General features: G+C 44.7%; 1 long non-coding RNA gene across 4 annotated transcripts in view; it reads left to right on the top strand.

Moving 5' to 3' along the window:
- LOC105470670 (uncharacterized) overlaps window positions 1-19,812 on the top strand; it is a 45,257-nt gene extending 25,445 nt beyond the window's left edge. Inside the window, exons 4-6 of one of the 4 annotated variants that reach the window (XR_980686.2) lie at window positions 9,111-9,315; window positions 10,111-10,232; window positions 19,680-19,812. This is a non-coding gene — a long non-coding RNA (uncharacterized lncRNA). Of the gene's footprint in view, window positions 1-7,337; window positions 7,438-9,110; window positions 9,316-10,110; window positions 10,233-19,679 lie in introns of all 4 variants that reach the window. The other 3 variants (XR_011614307.1, XR_011614306.1, XR_980687.2) reach the window with 3 other exon arrangements.
- The last annotated feature ends 1,235 nt before the right edge of the window (window positions 19,813-21,047 follow it).

Genomic DNA, 21,047 nt, shown 5'->3' with positions numbered 1-21,047 from the left:
CTGGCTCCACTATGATTAGCTGATGACCTTGAGAATGAGGTCACCTTTGTTTGACTCAGTTTTCTCATCTTACAAATGGGGACAATGATGATCTCTACTTTATAGAACTGTTTTGAGGACTAAATGAAATAACATAAGTCTGGGTGAAGAAAAAGGCTCAATAAATGTCAGTGAGGGTGTTTGATTCTGGGAAAGAAATAACGCTCGTCAAGTATTTTCTGTGCAGAGCAGGTACTGAGCCGCTCATTTAATCCTTTTAGCAACCCAGTGAGGTTGACTTTGGTATTTCAGTTTGACAGATGTATGTGACATTTTCCCCTGTTATGGGTATCCTAGCACCTGGTTTATTGTGGTTGGTTCAGTGCAGTGATGTTTAACCCTCACCTGGGCATTAGAATTACTTGGGGAGTTGCTGTAAAATACCCACACTTCCCACCACCAGCCAGCCAAATAAATCAGAATTTTTGGGAGTGGGCCCAGGTGTCAGTATTTTTTTAAAACTCCCTGGATGATCCTAATAGACCAGTCAAATGGTCTAAGTTTGGATGTGTGGTTGTCACAGTGAGCCCCAGGACTGGGGCTAGGACTTGAGGACGGGGGCTGTGAATCACTTCTTACTCTGACTACTGACAGCAAAGCCAGACAAGTCACTTCATAGAGGAGACTCAAAATCTGTTACCACCCAGTGTGGGCATGCCTGAAGTGTGGCTTTCAAGTGCTCAGCAATATTGCTTGGTGGAGTCTTCCAATCACAAGCATCCCTCACTTTTAAGGGGCTGTCTGCTCCAGGCATCCAATTTGTATTAGCAAAAGCTCCCTTTCCTTCATAGGAGGGTGTAACAAAAGGGAATCCAAGACATAGATTTTCTCTCTGCCTGTTGGGGGGCTCACTGTTCCCAGATCTTACTGAAAGAGGCCGGGCATGGTGGCTCACACCTGTAATCCCAGCACTTTGGGAGGCTGAGGTGAGCAGATCACTTGAGGTCGGGAGTTCGAGACCAGCCTGACCAAAATGGAAAAACCCTATCTCTACTAAAAATATAAAATTAGCTGGGTGTGGTGGCACATGCCTGTAATCCCAGCTACTTGAGAGGCTGAGACGGCAGAATCACTTGAACCCGGAAGGTGGAAGTTGCAGTGAGTTGAGATCATGCCATTGCCCTCCAGCCTGGGTGACAAGAGTGAAACTCTGTCTCAGAAAAAAGAAAAAAAAGAAAGAACTTTGGGGCCTGAACCTGACTTTTCCTAAAACTGCTGGACCGCTACATTGCTTTCAACCCCTTCCTATAGCAATTTGCAAAATAAGTCATTTCTCTAATTAATAAAACCAACCAACCAACCAACAGGATGCCTAAATTAGAAATGTAGTTACACAATGAATAACATTGCATGATACAGTTTAAAAAAATTACTGGTTGTGTACCTGAAATTCAAATTTACCTGAGTGTCCTGTAGTTTATCTGGCAATCCTACCTGGGTCTCACTTTCTGGGGCTACTTCAGAGTTAATAGCATGGACATTAACACACCACAGACATCCTCCTTGGAACCCAGCTCTGTCCCTTATGTGGTAACTGAGCTGCAGGCAAGACATTTAACTTTCCAATGGTAAATGCTTCTTTTCCCATAAGCAAATACAGGTAATAATAGTACCTGTTTCCTGCGGTTATTGTAACCACAAGAAAATAAAAATCATCTATCTAAAATAAAAATAAATAAAAATAAAATCATCTATCTAAAGTACATACTAAGTGCTGGATAAATAGTAACTTTTACTGTATTTACTGTATCAGGAAACAATATCAGCAATGTATTTTTGGTTTATAATGAGAAGAATTATAAATTCCTTTTATCCTGTCTGTAAGAAGAATGTATGTATATTATGGAAAATCAGAAAATGCAGATATGAGAAAGAAAATCTACTCACATTTTTAACATTTGGTGATTACTCTTCCAGGTTTTTCCTTAAAAATATATCTATATCTGGCCGGGCGCGGTGGCTCACGCCTGTAATCCCAGCACTTTGAGAGGCTGAGGCAGGCAGATTACCTGAGGTCAGGAGTTTGATATCAGCCTGACCAACATGGAGGAGCCCCATCTCTACTAAAAATTCAAAATTAGCCAGGCGTTGTGGCACATGCCTGTCATTCCAGCTACTCGGGAGGCTGAGACAGGAGAATCACTGGAACCTGGGAGGCGGATGTTGTGGTGAACCAAGATCGTGCCATTGCACTTCAGCCTGGGCAACAAGAATGAAACTCCGTCTCAAAAAACAAAAACAAAAACAATTATATCCCTATCTATCTATTTATCTATCTATCTATCTATCTATCTCTGTACAGAAAAGTTTGTTTTGTGCTGTGGGTCCTGCTTTTTTTTTTTTTTCCCACTTAATATTATATGACAGTTGACCTTTGAACAACATGGGTTTGAACTGTGTGGGTCCACTTACAGAAGGAGTTTTTTCAGTACAAGTGACACCCAGCGTGCCTGCCTTGCCTGCCTTCCCTTCCACCTCCTCCCCATCTTCTGCGTCTGCCACCCGCAAGACAGCAATACCAACCTCTCCCTTTTCTCCTCCTTGTCAGCCTGTTCAACATGAAGAGAGGATACACATCTTTATAGTGATCCACTTCCATCTGATGAAGAGTAAATATATTTTCTCTTCCTCATGATTTTCTTAAGTTTCTTTTCTCTAGCTTACTTTATTGTAAGAATACAGCATATAACACACACAACATGCAAAAATATGTATTACTTGACTATTATTAGTAAGGTTTTAGTCAGTAGTAGGCTGTTAAGTTTTGGGGAAGTCCAGAGCTCTCTGAAAATTTTTGACTGCCTGGGAATCAGTGCCTCTAACTCCTGCATGGTTCAAGTGTCAACTGAATAAACATTTCTCTAAGTTGTTAGATATTCCTTGAAAATCTAATTTTCACTGTACAGATATACACAAATGTACTTAGTCAATCTTATGCTGATCAAGTTTTTGTTGCTGTTATAAATAGTCCTGCAATGAACTCTTTATCTTTTATTAAACATTGCGCTAGAGCTCAGTTGGCCCCTCTGAGGCCTGTCTCAAAGCACGGTCTTCTGGCTTGTGTTTCTGGCTGCCTGGCCGTTGCTTTTGCCAAAACCCAAGACAAATGGATTTCAGCCTTGATGGGTAGGCCCAGGGCTGCTCAGAGGCCCATTTTGTCACTCTCTGTCTTTTGGAAGTGGAGCTGGCTCTCTGCTGAAATGTATAAACACAGAATCCTTTTTGATCAAGGGGAGATCCTTTTCTAGCCTTGGGACTCGGTCCCTTCTGTTCCTGGTTGCATGTGTGCCATCTCCGTTGATTGCCCTTGTCTTTCGTGTTTCACGGAACTGGAAAAACAAAACAAAACCAAAAAACTTCCAAGGTTCTGAAGTCCTCATATCCTTAAAAATCCATCAGAAAGCCCCGAAGCTTTCCACTGCTGAGTTTGCCTTTTCCAGCCTTGCCTGATCTCACTTGGGAACATAACTACCCAATAACTCAGTTGCAGCAATGGTGGGAGAACAGAGCCACCACATACAAGCAACGTCCCAGAGAGAAGGGTGCTTACAGCAGAGGTGAGGCACACTGAAGCAATCAGTTCTGCTGTACAGGTTTTCTTAATGTTTTGACATCTTAAGTTCAGAGAACATAGCTTGGTTTTATAAAATAGTTTTAGTCCAGATGGCAGAGGGCACAAAAGTCTCCAAACAAGTCCTTCCGGGTGGAAGACACTACAAGTGGCTCTTTACCTGCTTTGCCATCATCTTTGCCCCAGAACCTTATGGAATATGCTAAGTCACTGCATAGGTCCACTTGTACAAGGAGTTTTTTTAACCGAAGTTACACTCAGTGTGCCTGCCTCACCTGCCTTCCCTTCCGCCTCCTCTGCCTCTGCCACTGCTCAGACAGCAGGACCAACCCTTCCCTTTTCTCCTCCTAGTCAGCCTGTTCAACATGAAGACAGGGTAAAGATGTTTTTAATGATCCACTTCCTCTGATGAATAGTAAATAAATTTTCTCTTCCTTGCAATTTTCTTGTTTCTTTTCCCTAGCTTTTCTTCCTGCAATTACTTTTGCACCAACCTAATAATATTCAGTGCAGATTTGAGGCAATGAATTGATTTAATTGTAGGGCTCATTTGAGCCCCTAGCATGTCTTTCTGTATGCACAACTTTTTTTTCTAAACTGGTTGAGTTTAACAATGTAATAACTTTGCCCAGACCCACATAGCCATTTTCTTCCCAGAGAATCAATGTAATTTGCATGTGTTATTTGGCCACAGGACATCCTAGAGCAGTGCAGCTCTTGTTGATTTTGCGGAGCTGCTGATCGCCTTGTTTGAGAAGTCAGGGCCCAGGAGGGCAGCCAGGATGATGCAGGGCTTGTCAATTTCCAGGTGAATTCAGCAGGCAAATGGGAGCGGCAGGTGCTGGTCAGCTTGGGTTACAACCTCATCCTTCACACGTGCCAGCTTTGAGACTTTGGCAAGTTACTTCAGCTTTCTGTGCCTTGTTTTCCCCACCTATAAAATGGGATAATAATAGACTCTACCTCATAGGATTCTTTTGACTCATAAATGAATTATTAAGCATTAAACACTCCAAACACTGCTTAGTTCATTGTTAGTATTATTTATTATGCTCCAAGTGGTATTTGGACGTCTTAAATGAGAATCACCAAAAGCAGGGCTTCTCAAACTTTAATGTAAATATAAAACACCTAGAGATCTTGTTTAAGTACACATTCCGATTTAATAGGTTGAAGGGCGGGCCTGGGAGTCTGCATTGGCAGGTGCAGAGCTATCGCAGTTGATAGCCGAGATGCTGTTTGAAGACCTTGCTTTGAGGTTCAAGGACTTTGAGAACTTAGAGTAAAATTGCAGATTCCCAGGCCCCAACCCAGACTGTTGGTTTCAGGACCTCTAAGGGTGGGTCCCAGGATCCAAGTGTTTAACGAGCCTCCTAGGTGATTCAAATACACCAAAGCTTGACAGGCTAGAATGAGGAAGATGTGGCTTGTTCATAACCTTTGTGGGAGAGAATGAGTCATTCTGTGTTTAGGACTTAGGTTTCTCCTTCTCTCCTTTCATTTTCCGTCTTCTCTTTCTTCATTCCTCCCAGGCCAGGCAGCATAGCTCAGTGGTTGGAGCGTCTCCTCTGGATTTGCCTCGCGATCTCACCATTAGCAGTGATACCTCTATGGAGGCATGTGCTCTATGAGAGGACTGTGAAAGGGAATCCAAGGGTTGATTTGGGAAGCTGGCAGTCATCAGCCAAGTCCTGACCGTTTTGGGCTGACTGCTGCAGAGGCTGCAGGTCAGAGTGTATCATCGTATATGTTCTGGCCACTGGCTTTGGACAGTAGTAGTATGTGTGGGTGTTTGTTCTCCTCTGGATGACAAACAGCTCAACAACAGGGCCCTTTATTGCTCCTCTTGGGCCTTCCCCAGCACAAGACTTGACATCTGGGCTCATCAATGCTTCCTGAATGAGTGAATGAAAGACATGCTGCAGCCACTGAGTCATGCACCCCTGAGCTATTGTGAGCTGAAAGGAACTCAATGGTTCATAAACACTGGCTTTGACCACCTTCGCTCAATTCAAGTCAGCAAATAATAGTGATCATGTATCTTGCATCAGGGCCCATATCTGAGGCCACAGAAAGGCCTGTGGGGGCAGCCAGATCAGATAATTATAATTTCTCTGTAAGTTTTCCTATGCCTCGCTTATATTTGAAGCGTGATTACAGTGGAATGAAACTGGCCATTCAATCAGTATTTGTAAAATAAAAACGAAATCAGCTCTACATGCTGTCATTTCCAAGATTACGTGTGTGGAGGTACTCTTGTTTTATCTTCACAACCACATTATGAGGTAGGTATTATTATCATCCCCATTTTACTGATGAGCAAACTGAGGCTCTGAGAAGATAAGTAACATATCTGACACCTGGCAGTGGGGAACTTGAACCCGGGTCTGGAACTCTGCCTGTTCCACAGGCTGGAGGTGGGGCATAGGAAGCGGGTCGTGGACGGACTTGGGCAAGAAAAATAGAGCTGCAGTTCCCCTGAGAAAGGAGGAGGGATGCTGGTTATCGGGACACAGCTGAGCTCACCACACCACATCCCCTCCTTCAGACATGCACAGCATTATGGGAGGGGGCTGGTCTGTCACACCCTCAACACTGAGACCCATCAATGAGAAAAATTTCCTGAGTTTATAAAAAGCAACAGATTAGGCAGCCTCGTGAGTGAATCGATCGCTAAGCTGAATCTTACTTAACTCCTAGCTTTAAAATAATCAGCAGGAAGGAGAACAAAAAGCCACAAGTGTGTTTACACACAGGCACCCCTCTCTGCAGGCCCTAAATAGAGGTTCAAATCAAGGCAGCCTTTCCTGTGGGCGTGGGTGCCGGCACAGGAGCCAGCTTTGCACTTAGTGCAGACTGGACAGCCACATAGTTTAGCAGGGGCAGCATTGACAGAAACCAGAGAGCTGTAAATGCCACACTGGGATGGCTGGGCCACATGTGCTGTTAACCAGACAGTCTTGTTCCACGGCTGGAGCCTGAGCACATTTTAGGCCCTGGTGGCTGGCAGCACCCTGTGAGGACCGTTAACCACTTGGCTGAGACCCACTGGGCAGATGCCTCTGAAATCTATGCTGGTCCGAATCCCACCTGGGGTATTTTGTGCTCTTAGGGACACCATAGTAATTGATGTACTATGCCTAAGATGGACTGAAACTGTCTGATATTAGAATAAATTCAACCTCACTGGTAATAAAAGCTAAGTGCATGAAAACAAGATGTCATTTTATTATAATTTTCCCTGGACATTTTATTATAATTTTTTTTTTTTTTTTTTTTTTTGAGATGGGTTCTTGCTCTGTCGCCCAGGCTGGAGTGCAGTGGTGCCATCTCGGCTCACTGCAAGCTCCGCCCCCCGGGTTCACACCATTCTCCTGCCTCAGCCTCCCAGGCAGCTGGGACTACAGGTGCCCGCCACCACGCCTGGCTAATTGTTTGCATTTTTACTAGAGACAGGGTTTCACCGTGTTAGCCAGGATGGTCTCGATCTCCTGATCTCGTGATCCGCCCGCCTCAGCCTCCCAAAGTGCTGGGATTACAGGCGTGAGCCACTGCGCCCGGCCATTTTATTATAATGTTTAGGTTGGCCAAGATTAAAAAAGATGACAGCTCTGTGGGCTAGAGGGTGGAGAGACAAGCCCTCTCCTACACTGATGAGGAGTATCAGGATTCTGCAGCAACACCTTTGAGTGGGCATAACCTTGGACTCAAACAATTTTCCTTATAGGCAATAACCTACGAAATAGTGGGATATACGACAAAGATCTATGTGCCAGGATATGTGTTGGGGGATTTGTATTTGGAGAAAATTAAATGTGCAATGAGAGGTGAGTAGTTAAATATATTTTGGTATATCCATAGAATGAAATTCCAGGCAGTCATAAAATGATGCTGGCTTTTATGTGTTGTTATGGAAAGATGTTCCAGGTATATAATTGGGTAGAAAATATAGGTTACAAAATAACATGTATAGTATGAGCTCATTTTTGTTAAAAAAAAAAAAAAAAACCAAACTATCTGTATCTAGATGTGAAAAATGCATGGAAATATTAACAATAGTTATCTTTGGGTGATGGGGTTATGGATAAATCCCATGCTTTCTAACATTTTTTAAAGGGTAAGTGATAACTTGAATAACACAAATGGACTGTCTTTAGAGGCAAGAGACCAGGCTAGTAAGGCCTGCAAGAGGGTGGCATGGCAGCTGAAAGGAGGGTGCTGGGGTTACTGTAGGCCTGAGTGTAGCTTCTGCTCAGACAGGAATTGTCTGTGGGGCTCTGGGCAGGTGGTGCAAGCTCTCTGAACTTTGGTGTCCTTATCCGAAGAAGGGGGTCTGAGGATACCTACTTCACAGTTGTATTGTGAGGATTAAGTGGGATAATTTCTGTAAAGTACTTGGCACATGATAAGCATGCAATAAATCTTAATAATATATAAACATTCTATCAATATTGAATGCTAGCATTATCTACCTCTCTAAACACACACACACACACACACACACACACACATTAATCCGCATATCTAAAAGAGTGGACTTGTTTTCTTTTTTTTTTTAAAACCATTTTTAGAAACTGGTGTTTATTTTCTGTCAACCTTCTTTCCATGTTGCTTCAGAGCCTGTGCAAGAACAGTGTAAGGCCATTCAGTGGTTGGTCCTACCCATTCAGTGGCCTGAGCAGGGGGAGTGGCAGACCAGTCTTCCGTGGCAGGCTGAGCACTCCAGTCTTGGGTAGGGAACTGCTGAATAGGCACAGAGGGCACCTGCATGCCGTCAGACCAGTCTGCAACCTCAGGCTGAGTAGCAGTGAACTCAGGGGCCGGAGCAGTGTCCATTCACCCTGAAATTCCTCCTTGTCACAGCCTTTTCAGCAGCAGCCTGCTCTTCTTTTTCAATCTCTTCAGGATCTCTGTAGAAGTAGAGATCAGGCATGACCTCCCACTGCTGTTTGCAGGCAATTGAGCCGCTGCATGGGCAGAATTTCCTGGGCCAGTATCCACATCAAGCCCACTGAGTGAGCTTCTTGTTGCATGGGATGGCAATGTCCACATGGCACGGTGGAGAATCTGTGTGACACAGAGCAATGGTAGGTAGGTTGTAACATAAGATGCCTCTGTGAGATACTGGTCGCTGGCCCTGCAATCAGTAACCACAAGAACCTGTGGATCTGGGAAGGTTGCCTAGATCTGGCTAGTGAAGGTTCCAGGAGTGAAGTGGCCAGCAATAGGAGTGGCTCCAGTGGCAGCAGCACACTTCCGCACGGCCCTCTGGCCAGTGCTCCTGGAGGATATGACACTGGCATCAGCAGGGTTTTCTATGGCCACGATGGTGCGAGCCCACCAGCAGAAGCTTCTCCCAGGTCCTCTTTAGATTCATGACATAGATGCCGCCACTTTTCCTCTTACAGATGTGCTGTTCCATTTGGAAGTCAAGGTTGGTGCCATGTAAGTGGGTTCCTGCTGCAAGGAACTTAAGGACATCCTCCTTTTTCATTTGCAGGACATCAAGGGCTCTGGGCCTTGTGAAAGTTTCCCTTTGAGTTATGACGGGAATCCAGAACAACACTCTGTGGACCCCCTCTGTGGGTAGCAGGGAAAGCGAGTAGACTTGTTTTCTAAAACTCCCAAAGACGGACTCCATAGACAGCGTCACAGGGAAACCAATGTCAGCTCCAAATTAAGAAGAATCTCCTAGTTATTCAAAGGTAAAAATGGGAGGCCCGTAGCTGGAGGTATTCCAGTAGCTTGTGGGTAAACAGATAGCAGATGTATGGGGGTGATATATGACAGTGAGATGATTGGGTTGACCTAGCCAGTGGCATCCCCTTCAGTCTCCACATTGAAGCCATTGGCAAAGGGGATGAGAAGCTGGCTCAGGGTCAGGCTACCTGGGGCCTCGCAGCAGCTCTGCCCCTTTCCTAGCAGGTGGGATGCTGGGAGTCCTCTCTCCTCTCAGTCCCAATATTCACAGGGCCAAAATAATTTCTGCTGTGCAGTTGTAAGAATTGGAAATAATGCAATCTAGCTCCTCCTTCTATTAGTGGTTTTGTTCTGAAAATAGTGGAGCTAGGACTTGAGCAAATATTCCTCCATTCACTCTTCTGTGCCTGCATTCATTCACTAGACAAATATCTATGGAGCTGTGTGCCCAGCTTCTGTAACAGGCAGGGCCCCTGGAAGGCTCCCAAGCTCCACAGACCTGCTGTCGAGGGTCTGCAAAATCCTGATCCCACTGTCAGGCTTTATTGTCGTGTTCTGCACGGGCACCAAAGGGCAGCGCTTGGTGATGATGAAGCTGGGCTCCTTGCCAGAAAGACAGCAGGAAGTTTTGCCGCGATGTGCAGCCTTCCTTGAACACAGAGAGGGAAACAAGAAAAACCCCATGGCCAATGTCATGATGTGGGAGTTATTCTGGCCATGCTAAGATAATGTGCCAGATAAAGGGCATCTCAAACTCGCCAGCTCTCCCTGCCTCTCCCCTCCTCCCTCCCATTCCCAAGCTATGAAGGTGGCAGGAGGAAGACAGCTTGGAACCACGGGGACCCTGCTTGGGAGGGACTGTTCCTTCTGGACTTTCTGCCTCCGAAAATCTACTTCCATCTCAGCTCCAGCTCAGCTTCAGGTCTGTCACAGATGTCCCCAACCTTGGCCCATCTTCCCCATCCAGCAAACACAGTCACACTTTGACCACGGGCTTACCCCTGCATTATGACTGTGTGCAGGTGTGAGCTTGGCCTCCGCCACACCCAGGGTCCTCTTCAAAGTGGGGTGCGTGGAAAGAAAGTAGCAGTGCTGGGGACTTTATAACTTTGGTTCACAGTCTTTTGCCTGTTTTATAATGTGTGGGATAGACTGGAAAAGTGGTATCCATGGCCAAGTGTGGTGGCTCACGCCTGTAATTCTAGTACTTTGGGAGGCCGAGGCAAGTGGATCACTTGAGGTCAAGAGTTCAAGACCAGCCTGGCCAACATGGTGAAACCCCATTTCTACTAAAAATACAAAAATTAGCCAGGCGCGGTGGTGGGCACCTGTAATCCCAGCTACTTGGGAGGCTGAGGCAGGAGAATTGCTTGAACCCAGGAGGCGGAGGTTGCAGTGAGCCGAGATCATGCCATTGCACTCCAGCCTGAGCTTCAGAGAGAGACTCTGTCTCAAGAAAAAAAAAGAAAAAAAGTGGTATCCACAAGCAATTTATAAGTAAATACATATATAATTAATAATTCAAGTATTAATTAGGAATAAAAAGGAATGATCATTGCTTCTGAGCTGCTCCTGGTTCATCACACCAGGGGCAGCTCAGGAGCTATGGTCATTTCTTCCTTTTTATTCCTAATTAATAAATAGTACTTTGTTAATTATAACAACAGATACTATATTTTATAATTATATTTTATATCTTATAATAAAATATATTATTATGTGTAATTATGACTACATGGCTGGGCGCAGTGGCTCATACCTGTAATTCCAGCACTTTGGGAAGCTGAGCTGGGCAGGTCACTTGGAGGTCAGGAGTTCAAGACCATCCTGGCCAACATGGCGAAACCCCATCTCTACTAAAAATACAAAAATTAGCCGGGTGTGGTGGTAGGTCCCTGTAATTCCAGCTACTCAGGAGACTGAGACAGGAGAATTGCTTGAACCCAAGAGGCGGAGGTTTCAGTGAGCCGAGATCATGCCACTGCACTCCAGCCTGGGTGACAGAGTGAGACTCTGTCTCCAAAAAAAAAAAATTATGACTATATAATAACATAATTATTATTATATAATACCATAACAATAAATAATGCTGAATACATATTAATAATTGATACATATTAAAGGCGAGTGTTTAGCAGTTTTTAAAGTTAGGAATGCGTGATCAGATAATTCAGAGCCAACCATCAAAGACCAGGGGCAATGGTTAGGTTATTTACTGCTTTTCTCAGGGTTCTCTGAGCATAGCTTGCTCCTGGTTGGGGATCTTAAGTGTTTGCGAAATGAATGAATAAAAAAATCGGACTCCTGGTCTTTTGGGAGGCTGGAAGTAACTTGAAGGTTCATATGCATTGTGTCAACAGAAAAAAAAAATCACAAATTTATAAATTTAGAAAGGAGACTATTTCTTATAAAGGATTATAGCCTGGAAGGTGGCCATTCTGCCAGACTGGAAAACATTGCCTCTGGAAGAGGCCGGCCATTAGCAGGTACTTTGAGGGAGGGAAAGATGAGACAGGAATTCACGGATGGGTTGGCCAAGTAGACATATTCAACAAGTTACAGGAGGAGCTATGAACATTCATGAAAGGGGTTCTGATGTATGTATGAACAAACGTGTGTGTTATGTGTGCCTTATGTTCTCTTTGGGAAGGAGACAGTGTTTAAATGCATTCTAGTTAGGCCGTGTAGGTCTAAAGGTAAAGTAGGGCCTTGAAGGCACTCAGTGTGCAGCCTCTATAAACCGGCCAGAACCTGTTTACAGCTGGTGGTCTCTTATCAGGAGGAAGTACTGAAATCAGCCTCTGTCCAGTCAAAGCTGAAGCTGTGGCTTGCGGAACAGGGGGGCAGTTAGTCAGCATATGGCGTGAGTTGAAGTTGTTTAGTGTTGCCGATCTTGAGGTCAGTGCTTGTTCAGATGCTAGAGAAACCTTAGAGTCATTAGAACATGACTACAGTAGTTTCTTTAAGGATGGGGTTGTGTCACGTAACCCTTGCTTGGCTTGGCCTTAGATCCTGTTTATAATTTGGTACCTTATTGCCACAAAGAGTCCATTCGATCAGTCTTATGATCTCTATGTTCACATTAACGTTGGTCAGTTATTGTGTTCAAGCCACAAAAGGGAAGGGGTTTATAACAGGGTGGGTCTGACCTCCTGTCCCGTGATGGCCTGGAACTCAGTTTTTACAGTTTCTCTGAGGTTCTCTTGGCCAAGGGGGGTCTATTCAGTTGGTTGGGGGCCTTAGGATTTTATTTTTAGTTCTTAGTTGAGATGGAATAGTCCACCTTGCCTCAATTCAAAAAACAAATATCAGTGGTCACTGTCTGTGTGCTATGTTCCACATTCTGAGGGTTAGGGGTTCAGAAACCATGTGTCCCTTCCCTCTATGAGCTCATGGTGTAGGAGGGGCAGGAAGACAATCCATACACATGACTCTAACAGTTAAAAGTCACAGACAATGAAATGCACTCGAATTCTCTTTTATTTTTTAAATTAATTTATTTTATTAAAAAAATTTTTTTGAAACAGAGTCTCACTCTGTAGCCCAAGCTAGAGTGCAATGATGCCATCTCAGCTCACTGCAACTTCTGCCTCCAGGGATCAAGCAATTCTCAGCCTCCTGAGTAGCTGGGATTACAGATGCCCACCACCATGCTTGGCTGATTTTTTGTATTTTAGTAGAGACGGGGTCTCACCGTGTTGCCCAGAGTGGTCTCGAACTCCTGAGCTCAGGCAATCCACCTGCCTTGGCCTCTCAAAGGGCTGAGATGACAGGTGTGAGCCACCGCACCTGGCCTAATTCTCTTTTTATATGAAGACTCTGTCTGATCTTTAATATTTATTTCTCAGCCTTGTATAGTGAAGATGAGGAACTAGCAAAGTATTTCTGAACCTTCAGTCATTTGAGTGTCCCATTTATAATTTTTGCCCTATTTGCATAAGACTATATACATTCAAATGATATTTCCCTTTAAATTGACTTTTTACCTAAATAAGTTTAGGTAAAAAAGAAACTATATTATCACCATGGTTGAAAAATCAGTATCGCTTGCTCTAACGAGAAAGTAAAAGTAAAAATAAACAATAACAAGAGCTAATATCGATTTAACACTGCATACCATGTCATGTTCTAAACACTTAATGTGGATTAACTCACTTCAGGCTCATAACAACCTGCTGAGGTAGGTGCTGTTATTATTCCCACTTTACAGAGGGGAAGGCTGAGGCTCAAAGAAGCAAAGTAACTCTCTGGAGTCACAGAAGTGATAAACTGAGGAGCTGGAATTGCAGAGTCCAAGCTGGTGATGAGCACAGTGGACTTCTCTTCTGTGGCCACCACCCTACTCTACAACAGAGTCTACAAATTATGGCCGTGGCCAGATCCAGCTTGCCGCCTGTTTTTGTGCTGTTCCCAAGCTAAGAAAGATGTTTTCATTTTTAAATGGTTGGGAAAAAAATCAAAGGAAGAATAGTATTTCATGATATGTGAAGAATATTTAAACTTTCAGTACCCATAAGTAAAGGTGTATTGCAACACAACCGCACTCATACTTTATGACATTTTGTCTATAAACTTTAGGACTTTTTGTCAATGGCTGCCTTTGCCTTTGATTGTGACAGAGACCATGTGGCATGCAGAGTCTGAAATCGTCTCTCTCTGGCCCTTTGTGGGAAGTATTTGCTGACTCCTGATCTATAAGGAAAATTCTAGCTGGGCAGCGTGGCCGCTGACCTAAGGCCTATTGTTTCAAAATGAAGTGTTAAAGAACTAGTAACGTCAAACAGAGACTCCTTCATCGATGTAATGGGAAAGATGAATTGAAAAGGGAATGTCTTTCTTGATAGGTGGATTTAAAGATTTTGTTACTCATTGCTGGGCTCTTGTACTCTTAGAAACATCTCATGGTGGGCTGGGTGTGGTGGCTCATGTCTATAATCCCAGCACTTTAGGAGGCTGAGGCTGGAGGATCACTTGAGCCCAGGAGCTCAAGACCAGCCTGGGCAATATAGCAAGAACTTGTCTCTACTGAAAATTGAAAAGTTAGCTGAGCATGGTGGTGTGTGCCTGTAATCTCAGCTATGCGGGAGGCTGAGGCAGGATGATCACTTGAGGGCAGGTCAAGGCTGCAGTGAGCTATGACTGCACCACCACCACTGCACTCCAACCTTGGTAACAGAGTAAAATCTTGTTTTGTTTTTTTTTTTTGTTTTTTTTTTGAGACATAGTCTTGCTCTGTTGTCAGGCTGGAGTGCAGTGGCACCATCTCGGCTCACTGCGGCAACCTCTGACTCCCTGGTTCTAGCAATTCTCCTGCCTCAGCCTACCAACTAGCTGGGATTACAGGCATGCGCCACCACACCCAGCTAATTTTTGTATTTTTAGTAGAGACAGGGTTTCACCTGTTGGCTAGGTTGATCTCAACCTCCTGACCTTGTGATCCGACCACCTCGGCCTCTCAAAGTGCTGGGATTACAAGTGTGAGCCACTGTGCCTGACCCTGTTTTATAAAAAACAAAACAAAACAAAATCTTACGGTTCTTGTTTTACGGAACCTTAGTTGCCCTAGGTAATGTCTAAAAACTGTTCCAGCTCAAACTGTCTATATTCCTGAGAGCTGGGTCACTATTTCTCCCAGCACAGTAAGATCCTGTAAATGGAGTACTTCAAGGGCCTGGCTAAAACCCTCTCCATCCTGCCTAGTGCTAAAGGGTTTATTTTCTTTCCTGGCTTCATTTAAACTGTGTTTCAGACTTTACTCTTCAATGTGGCCAGGAAATAACGCCGTGGGTGCAACAGTTGAATCTGCCCAGCTGTGGCATGTATTGAAATTCATCTTCATTACTGAAAATCTAATTTTGTTTCTCAAAATCTTCGCTGGAAATATTGAACTGGAGCAGAGAATTAAATTAGCTCAAGTTCAAATGTGGTTTGCTGTCATTCGAGCAAAATGAGTCTCTCTCCTGAATTTCTACAACTTCCTGTCCATTATTTTGGTAGACTTTCCTGAGGAAAGTGGTCATTTGCTGAAATCAAAACATAATAAAAATGGCCCCCATTTTCTAGGATCTTAAGCAGGTGGAACTGACTTTATTCAAATCCTGGAGCAAAGATGAGACACAGACTTCCGTTCTCTGAGCTGGCCACTGTGTTGGACAGGGGCACTGTCAGGAGTTACACTGGTTTCTTACAACAGTTTTATTTCCCCCTTATTGTTTTTCTTTCCTCCTCCTCCTTTCTTTTTCTTCTTTCTTCTGCTTCTGCTTCAAGAAAGCGTCTGTCTCTATCACCCAGGCTAGCTGGAGTACAGTGGCATGATCACAGCTCACTGCAGCTGTGATCCTCCTGCTTCAGTCTCCCAAGTAGCTGGGACTACAGGCACACATCACCATGCCCAGCTAATTATTAACTTTTTGTGGAGACAGGGTCTCACTACATTGCCCAGGTTTGTCCTGGACTCCTGGGCTCAAGCAATCCTCCTGCCTTGGCCTTCCGAAACTCTGGGATTTTGAATGTGAGTCACTGCACCTGGCCTCCTCCTTGTCTTTTAAACAAGCACAAATTGAACTTAACATTTGCGCTGTCTGTTTCTCCTCACATGTACCCCAAGGCCCTGAAAAGTTGGCCTGCCCATCTCTCTAGCCACAGAAAAGTTTAGCAACTTGCTTAAGGTCACTCAGGAGGATATGTGAGAAGCTGGAATTTGAATACAGGTCTAGCTGACTCCTGAGCCTGGGCTCTCTGGACGTTGGAGCCCCTGGATCACTAATATGAACATGGACAGGGCAGGGCTGCATGCCCACAGGTGTTAGTAAGTGACCTTATCCTTGCAGAGATGACCAGGGGACAGGATGAGGCACTGATGGCATCTGCTGCAGGGGCCGTGTTTCCCCTCCTTCTAACCTTCCAGGAGCTCCCTATTGCCTTCTGGGCAGTCTCAACTTCTGAGCGTGGCCAACAATGTCTGTCCTTCAGAAAGTCTTCCTCTCTACTGTCTCTGCAGGGGTTTGTACTTTTTTTTTTTTTTTTTTTTTTTTGAGATGGAGTCTCACTCTGTTACCCGGGCTGGAGTGCAGTGGCATGATATCAGCTCACTGCAACCTCTGCCTCCTGGGTTCAAGCAATTCTCCTGCCTCAGCCTCCTGAGCAGCTGGGATTACAGGCCCATGCCACCACACCCGGCTAATTTTTGTATTGTTAGTAGAGACGGGGGTTTCACCATGTTGGCCAGGCTGGTCTCAAATTCCTGACTTCAGGTGATCCACCTGCCTCGGTTTCCCAAAATGCTGGGATTACAGGCATAAGCCATGTTTTCTTAAAGAGTCTGAAAGAAATTTTCACCTTAGCAGGCCACCCACAGTCTCTGTTGCAACTTACACAACAATTCAGCTCTGCCCTTGCAGCAGGAAAGCAGCCCGAGGCAATATGTAAATAAAATGAATATGGGAGTGCTCCAAAAAATGTATTTACAAAAAAACAAGCATTGGCCGGATTTGGCTCAGAGCCTAGAGTTTGCTGATTCTTTTATGGCAGATGGGAACTGGACAGGTCAGTAGGAATGGGAGTATTATGAGGATGTTGCTAATAATTATTATAAATAATTATCAACAAACAAAATATCTTAAACATGCCCTGAGGAATGAGGAGAGCCCACCTGATCTCTGATTACACAACACACGCAGACGAAATCCAAATTCCTTTCCTGAGTATTGTGTCTTCTCTCTGAAAATCTCAAAGCAGCATTTGTACTAGATGAAATTTAATTTGAACCACAAAGAGATCTACCTTATACAACTAACTGCCTGGTTTAGCCCACGGTTAATTGAAGTCATTGGAGAATCATTTGAAAGTGGATTTTGTTCTCCTCCAATCTGGGGGCCAGACCCTATTCTTGTCATTGTAATCAAGTCCTGTGGTTCTCTTGCTTCGGAGAGCATCTGTCAGTAGTTGAGTGGATATTTAATTCCATTTGCCATTTGGGGTAATTTTCCTGAGAGCTGAGATCAGCCATTCTATCACCAAGGGTGATTGTCTTTAATTAAAGGTGTCAGTAAAAATAGTTTAGCCTGCCATCCAGAAAACCTCTTTGCTTTTCTTTATTGAAAGAATCCCAAATATGAATAGAAATTTTTGGGTTTTTCCTTGCCTTTAGTACCTGCTTCAAAATAATACTCTGCTTTCTAGAACAGATTTTGGAAAGGGATAGATCCAGGTTTAAATTCAAATTTAGTTATTTGCCTATTATTTGGGTGTCTTGAGGATAATCCATTGTAGCCTCTCAAAGTTGCAGGTTCCTTACCTACAAAATGGGAATGTTGGTGCCTAACTCCTTCTCACTTACTCCATCTCCCCACCTCCATAATAAAGATAATCACAAACATTTATAGAATACGCCTATGGGGCAGGCACCTTGGAGAAAATGTTACAGTTATCATTTTGTTCAATTACCACACAACACTATGAGGATGAGATTATCTCCATTTTAAAGATGGGGAAACTGAGGCACAGAAAGGCAAAGGACCCCGTTAAAGTCACACGGTGAGTGAGTGTCAAAGCCAGGACCTGCAGAGGCTATGATGGGGGAGAGCACTTGGGGGAGATGGGAAGGAACCGTCGCAGGGACAGGTCTCACCCTCACTAGCGCTCACTCCATTACTTGCAGAATACATTGGGAGAAACACGCCACTTCTCTTGACCCATCTTTCTTCCACATGGTGAGCTTTTGGCTCCTCAGCCAATCGATATTTCTCTGTTTTGTTCACTTCCATGTGGCCGACATGGTGAGACTGGCCCTGGGGGTGCCTCATGCTTGGGGGTGCCTCCTAAACCTTGGAAGTCCCTACAGGGTCGGGGGAGGGCTCAGACAGGAGGAAACTAGGGCACGGGCTGCTCTAGACTTTATGGGAAAAGCAAAGGTGTTCTTGAGGGTCCCATGGTATATCAGTTAGGATACGTTTAGCTGCAAGTTACAATGTAATGAACTAACAGTGACCTAAGCAATCAGTAAAGGAGTTTGGAGGTGGGTTACTCCAGGGTTGGCTTGGTGGCTTCACTGTGTCACCAAGGACCAAGGCTCTTTCTGCCCCTCAGGCCCACCCTGCTGAATCTGTTGACTTTTCACCCTTAGGTTTGTGCCTTGGTCACAAAACGGCTGCCACAGCTCCAAGCATCCCATCCTTACACAACCTCATTCAAGGCAGAATATAGGAGAAGGTCTCATCCCTATGGCTACTTTTATCAGGAAGTGAAAACCTTCCAAGGAACAAAAACCTCACCACATCTCCTCTTAATGTCTCATTATGCAGAACTAGGCCATAAATCCTAAACCAATCAAACCAAGCTAAGGGGGGTAAAATTACCATGCTGCGGACCATCTACTGTCATTCTTTTGGGTTGGGTAGGGGAGGCGCTCACCTTCCCTGTACATGATGGGCCCTGCACAAAATCGAGGCCCTGTAATCTTAAGCAGGAAGAGGAGGGACTACATGTTGGGTGAGTAGGAACCACCTCTGCCACCAAGAGGGCCATCGTGATACGTGGATTAGAAGCAGATCAGTCAATTTCCTCCTCTTGCATGGACCTAAAATAAGATGCCCTGACTCCCTGGATTAGAGAGACCCCACCCAGGGAAAGAGACTGAAGTCCCAACTCATAGCTGAGTCCTCTAGGCTGCATATACTTCAGCGGACTGTGCCTCAGTTTCTCACCTGTAAAACTGGGATGATATAGTACCTGCCTCATAGAGTTGCTGCAAGGATTAAGCAAGCTAACTCACTTACAACGCGTAGAGCTGTGCTTAGCAGAAGATGCAAATAGTATGAATATCGTCCACTATGTTTATTGGGGCCAGGTGCTACCCAAGATAACTGACCATCTCATTTCATCTGGGACTGAGAAGGCTCCCAGGACATGAGACTTTCAGTGTTAAGGCCAGAACCATCTGATGCCAACCAGGATGAGTTGGTTACTCCATTGGAAACACACAGGAGCGAAGTGGGGGTAGGGATTGAGGCAAACTGGGGAGCCTGTGCCCCGGTCATTTGGTTCCATCTGGTTGGTGCCATATTGTTGGCCCAGTATGTTCAGATCTGATTTTTCCAGGAGAAGCTTGACAGCTGGATTTTTATGTTAAATCTCTGAATTTTTACATATTTTTAATGTTATAAAACAAAACAACAAAACACTGCGTAGTCCAAACAAAACACCTTTGCCTGCCAGTGTGGGCCCTCGGGCTGCCATTTTACAACTTTTTCCTCGTTCTTCTCAGCCCCTCCCACTTACATAACGGATGGGATGTTTCTTGGTTTGGATACATACGTATTTCCTGTCTTCGTAGAGCGGCTCCCTCACTCAATCTTATTTGTTTCTGCAGGAAGTACGGGACGGAAATTAAAGGAGAAAATGGTTCCACAGGTTTGGTGGCTACAAAAAGATTTCCTCGATAAACACTGCCCCCAATCACTTATCTGTGAAAGCTGCATGATGTGAAATTAAACTTGGGCAGAGTTGCGGTGGGTGATTATGTCTTAGTGGCTTAGGGAAATGAAAGCCATTCATCTCAGGCAAATGTGACAGGCAGGACCATTGGCCTTCCGTCACCTCTGGGCTGCCTTCCCATGGCGGTGGTCTATGCAGGCCTTACGTTTGTGCAGCAAATTTTTAAAGAACCAATCAGTGGCCTTCATGTCAGGCAACCTAGGAAGGTTTTGGAAGTGGGACTATTTGCCTCACTGTTGATGAGTATTAGGTATCCCTCTAGGAAGGTTCAAGAGCCCATACAAGCCAGGCGTGGTGTAATCACGCCTGTAATCCCAGCACTTTGGGAGGTTGAGGTGGGCAGATCACTTGAGGTTAGGAGTTCAAGACCAGCCTGGACAATATAGCAAGACCCCGTCTCTACTAAAAATACAAAAATTAGCTAGGTATGGTGGTGGATGCCTGTAGTCCCAGCTACGTGGGAGGCTGAGGCAGGAGAATCTCTTGAACTGGGGAGGTGGAGGTTGCAGTAGAGCCAAGATTGCACCACTGCACTCACTGCCTGGCAGCAGAGTGAGACTGTCTCACAACACACACACACACAGAGGGAAAAGAAAACAGAGCCCATAGAAAACGTCTTGTGAATGCCTAAACGCACGTGGCTCCTTTTACAAACTTCTTTCCACTTCTCTTGAGTACCATGTGAAAGTTCTCACTGCCCCCACCTGCTTCTCACCTTCTCCTTCAGACTCTCACATCCGTCTCTTTCAGTCTCAAGAGGTGCTAGAAAAAATGTTGGATTCCTTAAAGGAGTGTTTATACTGGAAACAAGCATCATTAGGAAATGGCTGGTCCTGACCCCAAGGAACTTATCTCTGGCGGAGGTCGGGCAGGCTGGTGCCCGTCTGCTCCTGACTGACCCTCATTCCTTCCTGGTTGGGTGGTAGGAACTAAATGGCCAGGCCCCTTGGTGTGGGTTTCTGGCTTCCTAGGTTCCCTGGGGTCACATCTTTTGTTCTCATCATCATCTGTCTGTTCCCAGTGAAGAAGAACTGCTTCAGGGCACTGTTCCTCAAATTTCACTTCTTTGCACACAACCTTCATGGTTTTTGCTCCAGTTGTGTACAATTAAAGCGACTATTAACTTAATATTTTTGTTGACATAAACTCTCAAAAGTTTACTTAAGCTTATGTCACTAAGGTAAATGGAAAGCCAATATCATGCTCTATAAATAGACTTTACAAGTAAACAGAAATACAGTGA

Source organism: Macaca nemestrina, chromosome 15 (genome assembly GCF_043159975.1).
Source record: "Macaca nemestrina isolate mMacNem1 chromosome 15, mMacNem.hap1, whole genome shotgun sequence".
Taxonomy (NCBI): Eukaryota; Metazoa; Chordata; class Mammalia; order Primates; family Cercopithecidae; genus Macaca; species Macaca nemestrina.
The sequence above is the reverse complement of the archived record's forward strand: the minus strand, read 5'-3'. Positions and strand labels throughout refer to the sequence as shown.